We start from the raw sequence: 12,531 nt of genomic DNA, 5'->3' as shown, positions 1-12,531 counted from the left end.
TTAAAACCTAGAGTGAATTGCAGTAATTGCTTGTGAATTGCTTTTTATATAACTTTTGAACAGTAACGAAAACATGAAAATATAAACTCATCAAATTCTTATGTCTTCCATGAGTGTTTTCCTTCGATGTAGTCACATTGCTCAAAAATAATTCCAGTGACTTTTCTTTTAAAAATCCCTTTTAGGCAAGTTTACTAACTAGAAAAGAAATTAGTAAATTCTAATTTACTAATTAGAAAAGAAAGTTTACTAATTAGAAAAGCCTTATTACTTTATACTGATAGAACAGTGTCATTTGATATACCTTTTCTTGCCCTTCTCTGCTTTTCTATTCCCTTTACCTGTCCACTCCTCTTTTCCTTTCTGTGTTTTACCTCAGACCTGACCTTCCTCCTCTTAGGAGGCTAAGTGACCGTGTGTGCGCTTGTTCTTTCCTCTGAGTTGTCTACAACTCGTAAGTCCCTTAAGTGGCTGCAATTGAGTGAAGTACTGAGACGTTGAATAGCCATACTGTAAGTTGGAGAATCTCTATTCTTCTGTATCAATAGAAATATGACCTACAGAGATAGTTATGCAAACAAAATCAAAGGCCCCTATAATGGTGCACTTTTGTTCTTGGTCTCAATTTATGTAAGGTCAATACAGACAGTTTCCAATTAATAATTCTAATTTTTAACTAAAAAAATTGTTTTGTTCACCCAGTCAGCATTTTTGAGGCTGTATTAGGGGCTTTGTTCTTTAGGGAGGGGTAATGGAAATTGAATAAGTAGTCACAGCCCCTGTTCTCAAACAATCCACATTACAATGTAGGGTTCAGCAAAATAGAAGAATACACAAAGAGGTAAGGGAGCATCAGGGAAAATCTGCTTGGCTCTGTCTGTGGCGTAGTCGTTCTGGTGCTATCAGGGAGAATGTTGTGGAATAAGTTATGTTTGGATTTCAGGATGTATTTCCTAGATGGGAGAAAAAAAGATCTAAAGCACGAGGATATTTGGAGGAGAACCTGTGCTGTCATTACCCATGATTGCCCAGATATGTAGAATATTTACAAGGTGGGACATGTTTTTTCTTCAAAAAACAGGGAAAAATACCTTATTGGTATTTTAGCCAATAATTATTCAAGGAACATATTCAATTTGTTGAAAGAAGAGTTGTACAGGGAAATTCAAGAAGTTGATGAAAAAATTGCTTTCAGGTTCCTGTTCAAGTGGTCAAATGTGCCATTCAAACATGGACTTGGATTGCTCTTGTACCAAACCTCACTGATTGGCCAAATATGGGTAGATATTCACTGGAAAAAATACAGCGAGTTCTATTGCTTTAATGTTTTAAAATGCTCAAACAAAATATAATGATTCTACTAGTGAATATTTTTCCACTAATTTGTTTTCATACATATCTGATGGTAATCAATAGTGATTCTGTAAAGGAGAACTCAATTTTAGTTTTATGCTAATGACTTTCTGCCTGTATCTAATTCCTTATCCATTTGGGGGACAAGATTCTAGAATAGATAATAGATTTTGTCATTGTTTGGCATGTACATGATTTCTTAACCTTCTGCTAATAGCATACTACTACTATAATACTACTAATAGTGTAATAAATACTAAGTATCATAATAATTAATACAGGTGATGCTTGTATAAAGCATTAAGTGGACTCACTGGGAAGTTCAAAAGTTGATAGGACCAGTTGCATAACACTTAGAAAACACTGAAATTTCAGAGGATACCTTGAAGGACATTACTCCTTTTTACAATTTACTTTATATGTATATATAAAGTATACTATATAGAGAGAGTATATATATATATATACTTTATATATATATGTCTTTACATTATTCCTTTTTTTGTAAAATGTCTGACATTGATATTATTTTAATAATAACAAAAATAGAAAATGCTATGGTAATTTACAGAAAATGAAGACCAAAATCTACCATTTAAGTAAACTCTCAGTGTTTATTCCTTTCTAATATTTTTAAAATCTGAAATTGTCCAAATTATTGTAATCATAGCTTCTGTATTTATACATGAATACACAGAGCATGTGTATTTTTTGTGTGTGTGTGTATATGTATGATGGAGTAGGGAGATATAGTAAGGTCTTCCTCCAATTTCTTTCTCACAGCAGTTCTAGTAATAAAAGTGGTTAAACACACCCAGGATCTTAGCTAGAAGTGCCTGTTGCAAGAAACCAGTACATTTCTTGGAAATCTCAGAATTTATTTTAAAACCTTGTGTGTTCATTGAATTAGGAAAATATTTAAATTCCATGCCTATCAAATTCATTCACTTTTCCCAGTGAACATTATAGTAATGTGATGGTGTACAAATATAGGTCACATGTAAATTGAAATTCGTTTTTACACATGGTTCTGCTGCTACACCCCACGCATTGTGGGAAAAAATACACTTGACAAACAATAAGAAATACAAAAGTCTATTCAAGTAGTCCTACAACTATAACCATAAAATAAAATGTGTATTTTTTCTCATCATCTAATTAACTTTTTTTTACAGAAATGTTTAAATGTTCAGTAAATCGGAGGAAAAAAACATGGATTTTTAGCAACTGAAGAGCAAATTAAGGTAATTATTAAATTATTGTTGGGAATCATGATTGTTAGTAATTTCAAAGTGTATTTAATATGTTTATATTCAAGTTAGTATCTGCTTTTATAAGTATCATATTGAAAATTTAACGTATTTAATGGGCTACTGAAATGAAATTTTACATATTTTTGGAAAATAGACATTTCTTGTGAACAAAAATGTAAATAATATACTTCAAAGTATTTGCTGTTGTGGGGAAGTGTACTCCAGCTATATGAAAAATAAATGAGCTACTAAAAATAAATAATTTCAGTAGCTTTCTACCTCTTTTAAAAGACACATCACTGTCTTACTCTCTTAACTAATATGGAATAACTATTCAGATTTTTAAGAAATTAGTACATGTATATGACACAGTTCATTAAAGCCATTTTTGCTTAATCCATTCGATTTGCTCTCAATTACATATCTGTGATAGTGAATGTCAGTATTAGGAAATAAAATGTATGCATTTTATAGACCAAGCTGTTTAACATAAAGCACGTCCTTTTCAAAAGTGTTTTTATTTATCACAAATATATATATAGAGTATAACCTAAGAAACTTCAAGGAGTATAACCTTAGGCCAGAACACATATTTGCATCTTCTTCAGCAATCATTTGAAGGCTAAACAGGCCTTTATATTAATCAATCAACAATAAATTGGAATTTCCTTTCTTCTTAAAGTTACTAAAGTTAACTTCCTTAAAGCAATTTTGTAATTTCTAGAATGTAAATTCTTATAAATATGCAGCTTAAAAGCAGAAATAACTTTTTTATTTTCTTTATATTAAAATCATGTTCATTTAATTTTGAATTGTAATATAATTTGTATGTACTATAAATCATTATAAACCTATTTTCAAAGATTCTGTATTTTCCTTTTTACTCTAAGAGTACTGACTTAAGAGTATAAAAACATTACACTCACCTTTGTAGATCCTAAAATTTCCCCTTGATGTCTCTTCTTTTAGATATTTTTGTTTTAATTTCTTTGTCACTGCTTTCTTCTGCACACATTCACAAATGCAAACAAATAATATTATCCCTCTTTTCTAGAATAGATATGATTGAATCTATTTGTATTTGCTAGCTATCTATATGTTGGCAGATAAAGTTTACAGACATTCTTTTACTGACTTGAATAAAATGGGTTTTTTGGTACTTAGTGAAAGAAATAAATTTAGGCTGATTGAATCATTTTTTAAAAAAAATTAAGCCAATCAAAACTTAGACATCTTGCTTTGGAGAAATTAAATGCTGGTGGGAAAGATATGAAGCTCTATAGAAATGACTGTATACATTTTAAAAGGGTCAGTGGCAAACTGCTAAGGAAACAAACGTGGGAGCAGCTCACTTTTGCTGGAAGCTCTTGAAACCTTCATGGAGGCTGTGAAATTCACTGAGGAGGTTGTTGAGACAGAGAAGGTGAGGTCATGCATTCCAGACGAACATAACAGCTTGTGAAAGAGCATATAGAGCAAGGGGTGGCCACTGAAGGATTGATATTTACTTTGTTGCTGAAGGGTTACACACGTGGTAGAACAATGTTAAGATATGAGTCTGGAAAAGTAGATTTGGAGCAGCCCATGTAATATATCATGTTTGCCAGACGAATGCTTAATTTTCCATTAAGCTGTCTCTATGGAGTGCTCAAGGGTATCTGTAAGGTTGTGAGAAGAAATTTTCAGACCTCTCCTGATGCTTGTTTTCATTAAGAAATATAAGAAAGAAAGGCCTTATAATATTTAATGTAATGACTACTACTGGCCCCACATATGACGTTTCTGGAAAATTGTAGGAATTTTTACAGTGTTAAATGATTGACAATGTTTGCTTCCTTGTTTTTTAATTGAAATATAATACATGTACTGTAAGTTCACCCTTTTAAAATATACAATTCAGTGGTTTTTAGTATATTCACAAAGTTGTGTAATTGTCACCACTATCTAATCTAGAAATTTTTTTCATTCCTAAAAGAAACTTTGTACTCATGAGCAGTTACTCCTTATTCCTCCCTCACCCCATGCCCTGGCAGCCACTAATATACCTTCGGCTGCTATGAATTTACCATATAAATGGAATCATACAATATTTTTGTATCTGCCCTTTTCACTTAACGTAATGTTTTCAAGTTTCACCCTTGTGTGAATCAGGACTTAATTTTTATGCATGGATAATAGCAATAATATCACATTTTGCTGATCCATTCATCAGTTGACAGACATTGGGTTTTTTTTATACTTCTTGGCTATTATGACTAATGCTACTATGAACATTTATATCCAAGTTTTTGTGTAGACATATGTATTCATTTCTCATAGGTATATACCTGGGGTGGAATTGCTGGGTCATATGGTAACTGCATGTTTTATCATTTGAGGAACTTCCAAATTGCTTTCCAAAGTGGCTATACCATTTTACATGCCCACCAAAATGTTTGAGTGTTCTAATTTCATCATATTCTAGCCAAAAGTTATTGTCATTTTGAATTATAGCCATTCTGATGGATGTCAAGTGATATCTAATTGGATTTTGATAGCAGTATATATATTTTTTTCTTGTTTTTGTTTTTGCGGTACGCGGGCCTCTCACTGTTGTGGCTTCTCCCGTTGCGGAGCACAGGCTCCGGACGCGCAGGCTCAGCGACCATGGCTCACGGGCCCAGCCGCTCCGCGTCATGTGGGATCCTCCCAGACTGGGACACGAACCCACGTCCCCTGCATCGGCAGGCGGACTCTCAACCACTGCGCCACCAGGGAAGCCCTAGCAGTGTTTGTTTTTAAGAGTATTTTAGTGTACTGATGTTACATGAGTTTGGATAAGTGCATTAAATGTAATTATTGCCAAATTTAAACTAGACTGGTTCTCATATTTAAACAATACATGCATAAGTCAACAATAAAAAATGGTAGAGCTAGTGTTTTCTCTGTTCCTATTAAGGGATATTTTCAGAGTTATTATATGATAAACATTGATAAGCTACTCAGATTTATTAAGGATAGCAAAAACAAAATAATCTCATACCATATGTGATTAAACTTGGCCTAAGGACATATTTGTCTTGCGGTATAAGTACACAGCATCATTAATATAGTATATATAGTACATATAGTACTATATGTACTATAGTACTGATGTACTATAGTACATCATTAATATAGTATATATAGTACACAGCATCATTAATAGCAAGATTTTTAATAACATCTGGAACGCAAGTGCACACCTCTCTGGGTTTTTCAGCAATGTTTGAAGTCATGCTCAATCTAATCATTTACAAATTTTCACTAAATTTATGATAAATGTTTAGAAGCCTTATTTGAGATTTCCTGGGGGGAAGGAATGAAATCATTGGAAAAAACCCTAGTTCTTCCTGCTGTGGTAAAAATGGTTGAAATCACACAAGATAAATTATATGGCAACAAATAAAATTGTATTACTTTATCACCAAATACTGTTGGAAGATGACATGAAAAACATTATTTTAACCAGGAAAAAAAAAGTGTTAGAACAAATTATGTAGTATGAGGGATTTGTTTTGCCTTTGGACAAAATATACGTTTTTCCAACATGCATTAATTTATGCTATTTGTTAGATTATTTTTTAAAATAGGTTTATTGATATATAATTATGTAATGTACAATTCTATTTTGATGCATAAAGTTGTGTGAGAACGTACCACCAAAATCAAGATATAGAATATATCCTTCACCCCCAGTTCTCTTGTGCCCCTTTGTAGTCATTCCCTCCACCACTATCAGCCCCGGGAAACTCTAGATTCTTCTTTAGAAACAAAATACAAAAAAAACAAAAACACCTGAGAGGAAGTAGACTAAAGAGGTCAGTTTTTTTTTTTTTTTAATTTTTTTTTTTAAATTTTTTTGTGGTAAGCGGGCCTCTCACTGCTGTGGCCTCTCCCGTTGCGGAGCACAGGCTCCGGACGCTCAAGCTCAGCGGCCATGGCTCACGGGCCCAGATGCTCCGTGGTATGTGGGATCTTCCCAGACCGGGGCACGAACCCGTTTCCCCTGCATCGGCAGGTGGACTCTCAACCACTGCACCACCAGGGAAACCCAAGAGGTCAGGTTTTGAAAACAGATTCTATATATGACCTTCAGGATGTTACTTATCCTCTCGATCTTTCCATTTCTTTATTAGAAATATGGGATTAACAAAACCGTCTACCACATATCATTTAGGATAGAGCTAGGTATATTTAAGCACTTATAAACACTTAATGTTTTTAAAATAAACTATAATTTTTTGAAGCTTTAAGGAAAGATATACTGGAGAAGATATATTCTCCACAGTAAATGACCTCTTAGTATGGATTCAACCACAAAGCATCAAAGCAAGTTTTCAAAATAGTAAAACCAATTCAGGAACATCATGCCCACACAAGTTTTGGTTAATGGCTCCATTCTTCCAATTCCTTAAGCACAAATGCTTGAAGTGCATCTTGAATTTTCTTTCACCTACATTGCACATTCATTAGCTACTGAGCACCTCTTCGGCTACTACCTTGGTCCAAATTGCAATCCCCTCTTGGCCGGAGAATTACAACATTCTCCTGTTTTTCTTGCTCCACTGTTTTCACTGTACAGCCCTGAGAGTCTCTTTCTACCTTCAACCTACCCTGCCCTCCAGACACCATTTCCGTTTGCTGAACACAAGAGGCCGCTCTACAAAGGAGCCTTAGCTCCTTCTACCAATCACACGCTCCCAAGTTACATCCATGGCTTATTTCCTAGGCTTCAAATATCCTCTTCTCATGGCAGCCTTCCTTGAACAACCTACTTAAAATTGAAACTGTCTGGGGGCACTCCCTGCCCTCCTCTCTTGCTTTATTTTTCTCCAGATCATATAATACCACATAACACACAATTCTGTTTATTGTCTCATCCCATTAGTTAATGGATTTTAAATATTTCCTCTTTACGGCATCCTTTTAATTTCTACTTTTCTGTGTCTTTTATATTGTACCACTGGCCTTGCTCATGGATTTGGATATTAGAAAGTTAATTCTGGAAGCAGGCAGTGTGGGGGGCCGTGTGACTAGAGGAAAGGAGGATTATCTGGGAAATATTTGCAATATCTCATGTAAGGAATTATAAAGATCTGGTTTAAGGCAACACCACCGGGGATCGAGTGGTAGTAACACATTCGAGACTATGTGTTTAAAAAGTAAAACTGACAAGTCTTAGTGACTGTATTTGATTAGTGAGAGTTGAAGTCTCAGTGGGACAAGTCTCAGGCTTGAAACTGGCAACCCCATGGATAGTGACGCCTTTTACTGAGCTTTAGGGAGCAGGGTTCTTTGTGTGTGTTTTTTTACAGAAATAATTAATGGTTTCACAGAAATAATAATGCTTGTGTTTTACAGAAATAAAGTCCAGAGCTAGATGTTAATTTTTATCTTTAGGTAGAAATGATCTCTAAAAATACAACACCTTTAACTGAAGGTCATTAATGTCTCACTTCTTTACCCAATTGTTTATAGGAATTAAAAAATATTTTGACTTGCTATGAATTTACATTTTCTAATTAATTTCAAAACCACAGTCAGAAAGTGCAGGATGTAGAAACTGGCCATGGGCAGAGCAAAAGCACATTAATTATTCAGACAGTCATCCCTGCTTATCCCATTCTTGGAGATAAAGTGGCTGTCAGAATCTGTCAGCTGTATAGTTAGTGCCCTTCAGAATTTACATGCATAAATGGTGACCTTTGGAAATTTGCATAAATATGTCTGGCATTGGAAAGATAGCTGCCAGTCAGTTTTGCAAGGCAAAAGTCAGCCACCATCTAAACCATAGAATGAGCAGTGAAGCAAGAATAGCAAATGGAGTCTATACAAAACAACAATAATACTTATTTCACCAAAACAAAAATACAACCTATTTTTTTTTTTTTTTTTTTTGCGGTACGCGGGCCTCTCAGTGTTGTGGCCTCTCCGGTTGCGGAGCACGGGCTCCGGACGCGCAGGCTCAGCGGCCATGGCTCATGGGCCCAGCCACTGTGTGGCATGTGGGATCTTCCCTGACTGGGGCACGAACCCGTGTCCCCTGCATCGGCAGGCAGACTCTCAACCACTGCGCCACCAGGGAAGCCCTATACAACCTATTTTTAATAAAGGTTTATAATGGTTACAGAAGTTATAACCAATTACTGAATATCCTTCAATCAGTATTTTTGCTTTTCTCACTAAACATTTTTGTTAAAACTTTTGTTCTAAAATATCAAAAATTTAAAATTTAATCATTAAAATGTTTATTAGATATTATAAAATCAAGGTATACTCATTATAGAAAATTTAGAAATATTTCAAAGAAAGAGTTTATTATCCATAACCCCATATCCAGAGGAAGCAGTGGTTAATGTTTTCGTGTAAATTTTTAGTTATCTTTTTAAATAAATAAATATACATAAACATATTCATAGCCTCATAAGTGGGCAAGTACCTTCTTACTAGCATTGTACTGTATTTTACTCAACATAAATACTACTGAGAGAAACTGAGATAAACGTATATTTATATAAATCTTTTGGTATATAAGTGATTATTTCCTTGAATAGATTTTTAGCAGTGGAATTATTGGGTTTAAGTTTATGACTCTTTTTAAAGCTTTTGATACATATTGTTAAAATTGCCTTCCAGAAGGTCTCATTGCCATAAGCTCTCGATTTACCTAAATACTGACCTTCTTTACTTAGTCATTTTCAAATGTTATATATATATATATATTTATTTATTTATTTATTTATTTTTTGCGGTACACGGGCCTCTCACTGTTGTGGCCTCTCCCGTTGTGGAGCACAGGCTCCAGACGCGCAGGCTCAGCAGCCATGGCTCAGGGGCCCAGCCGCTCCGTGGCATGTGGGATCTTCCCGAACCGGGACATGAACCCGTGTCCCCTGCATTGGCAAGTGGACTCTCAACCACTGCGCCACCAGGGAAGCCCCAAATGTTATATTTTAAATGTCTGATAAAAGCCTGCCATTTAGGAAATGTATTAAAATCTTTGTAAGGTAGAAAATCATTTTCAATTAAAAATATATTTTCTTTGATAATTGTTACAAATTTCAATTTCTATATATAGTAGCATGTCACTTTATAACTTACCACACTCATCACCCTAAACCTGAAACATTCATATTTCAGAATAGTGCTGAATTTCTAAAATGAAAGTAAAATATAATGAAAACAAAATTCAAAAACTTTGAGCATTCAAAATAATTATACATAAATTGTGTGATAAGAGAGACTGACTAGCTGAGCAAGCAAAGTTTATTCTTCGTCTCCTCTTTTTTGGACACCTATGACTTTTCCTGCTTTGGCAAACAAGGTAGTGTCCACTATAATACTGGAATGCAACCAGACCTCCTTTAGTTTTTTTCATCTTGAAAATACCTGAACATGTTTTTTTTTTTTTTTAAACTCAGTACATTAAAAATAAAACAAAAAGACTAGTTGAGAATAAACTATAAATGGATATACAGTTTTTTCCTGACATAATAGTTAATCTTAAGTTTGGACATTATGTGGGAAGTATACTAGTTTAGTCAAACCTCTAGGACAATTGTATGTTGACTTTCCATTATTTCTTATTTTGATGGGTAAACCCTGAGCCGGCAGTGCCCTGGACAGAATCTTGTGTCCTGAACCTTATACTTGACCAGACCTTCTTTACCTTAAACTATCCAGTGCTGCCTCTAATTTATGGCATTGAAAATAATATGATGGTTCAAAAAGACTGGTCTTTTCTACCTAAATCAGGGATGCTATGTTGAATATAGAGAGATCTGCTCTAGGTCATAAATATTTATAGATTGGGGTTTTGTGCCACAGCTAAAAAGCTAAAAATAGTTCATTATTGACTATTGATTTTATTTGTTTTTTGCAGGAGAGGGATTTTTTTTATAATTTTTAAATTGAATATATACATTTAAAAATTTTCATTGCCTGTATGTGTTTAAAATACTTAGGAATTTGTAAATACTGGAGGAATTTTATTAAATGTGTATACCCATGCAAATAATGAGTGTTATTTGTCTGTCTTTATAGATTTGTGTATCTGTGCTTATAGTATTTGTTTTGTTTTGTCTTCTGCATGCAATTCTACGAGATTTAAGACTTGTATAGAACTGTGTTTTTATCACCACAAGTAGGATACAAAATAGTTCTATCACCTAAAAATTCCCCCATGCTGCCCCTTTGTGGTCATTTTCTGCCTGTGTCTCTAACCCCTAGCAACCACAATTCTGTTCTTCATTCTTATATTTTCAAATTTTTCAGAATATCATATAAATGAATCATACAGTAAGTAACCTTTTGAAACTAACTTCTTTCATCATAATGCCTTTTTTACTTGTTTTGGAATATATCAATAATTCATTCATTCATTATTGCTGGGCAGAATTCTGTTGTATAGATGACTCATGGTTCAACTATCCATCCACTTGTTGAAGACATTTGGGTTGTTTCTAATTTTTGGTGAAAGTAAAGTTTCTATAAACATTCATATGCGGGGTGTGTGTATGTGTGTGTGTGTGCACATAAATTTTCATTTCTCTACGGTAAATACCTAAAAGTTGGGTTGCTGGATCGTGATAAGTGTATATATTAATTTTTTATTGTTTGTATTTCTATCTGTATTTTGTTTCTATTTTATTTGTATTTTATGTGATGTTGTTATCATATAAATTGTTGTGCAAAAACATTAATCTTCAAGTGCTAAGTTAAGCTGTTAATTTTTTAACACTAGCTTGACTATGGCAGGACCTACTTTTATTGGTCTCTGAATTTAAGTAGAAAAAATTATATCATCCAAGTGGAAAATGCTGCTTTCATGATTTTTCCTTCCATGATATTTTTCACTTTTCTTTAGGAATGTGTCTTGTTTCCGTTAGTAAGTGATCCCCAAACAACTAACCGCAGGAACCGCAGCTTAACTGTTTCTGCACTGGATACAACATGAACTGTTTTATTCTAACTAAAGCACTTTTTACATAGAAAAGACCCTCATTGAGAAAATAGTTTACAATATGTTCTAAGAAATTTGGTCGTCTAGCATCCAAGACCCAGGAGATGAAAATAAAAATTATAAAAAGTAGCAATACTAAAAACTAAACATGAATCTGTATATTAAGGATGGGGACCAAATAACCACTGAAAGTCATCATAAAAAATTTAGTAAACGTAGCAGTCTGGATCTATTATATGTCAGAGCAAAGTTTCCATATGTATCTAAGAGCCTTTGAATTATACATATTTTACAAATGTGGTTTCTATTAGGAACACCTCTGGATCAGGTTACCTTCCCTCTAGGCCTGGTCTTGCCATTAACTTGCTGTGAGACCTAGGGCACATCATATAATCTCTCTGGATTATAGTATTCTCATTTGTCCAATTAGTGAGGGTAGTACTAGATTATCCAGAAAGGACCTTCTTGCTCTTAAAAAAATAGGATACTGCAATTCTGTGGTGATATTGGGTCATTGAGAAAGAAAAGTTCATTTGTGTGTGTTTAATATACTTTGTCAGAAAGCACGGATATGTACGGTACATTTTAAGAGACTTTTAAAAAATACATGTAACTTTGAAAAACAGTTTTGGTGCTTGGAAGAAATCCACTAGGTATTCTAGAAAGCTTGGCTATTATACAATCATTAATTTCCCTATTATTTTTAAAAACTTAAGTAATTTGAAAAATTCTGGATTTTGTTTTATATTAAGTATTTACATGAGTAAATATAAATTGATATCCCCATTTTTTAGTGTTAGAGATCTTTATTGAAAATTGTATTTTAAGATTTTTCCGGAATTTCTAATGTCAATAAAAACTTATTGAATTAGTGCCTCCCATTAATTACAAAACACAGGCTTCATAATAAATTCTCAACTTTTTTCAGAATAAATATGCATT

At 33.7% G+C, this 12,531-nt stretch overlaps 1 protein-coding gene across 5 annotated transcripts in view; it reads left to right on the top strand.

Annotated features, from left to right (window-relative positions):
- Positions 1-12,531, top strand: part of ADGRL3 (adhesion G protein-coupled receptor L3) — an 872,689-nt gene that overhangs the window by 170,424 nt on the left and 689,734 nt on the right. For 4 of the 5 annotated variants that reach the window (XM_060012458.1, XM_060012455.1, XM_060012456.1 and 1 more), the window contains exon 2: positions 2,529-2,597. The gene's annotated coding sequence lies outside the window, so the exon portion shown is untranslated. Of the gene's footprint in view, positions 1-2,528; positions 2,598-3,913; positions 4,030-12,531 lie in introns of all 5 variants that reach the window. The other variant, XM_060012453.1, reaches the window with a different exon arrangement.

This window comes from Delphinus delphis, chromosome 5 (assembly GCF_949987515.2).
Source record: "Delphinus delphis chromosome 5, mDelDel1.2, whole genome shotgun sequence".
Classification (NCBI taxonomy): Eukaryota; Metazoa; Chordata; class Mammalia; order Artiodactyla; family Delphinidae; genus Delphinus; species Delphinus delphis.
This window is presented reverse-complemented; position numbering and strand designations above follow the sequence as displayed.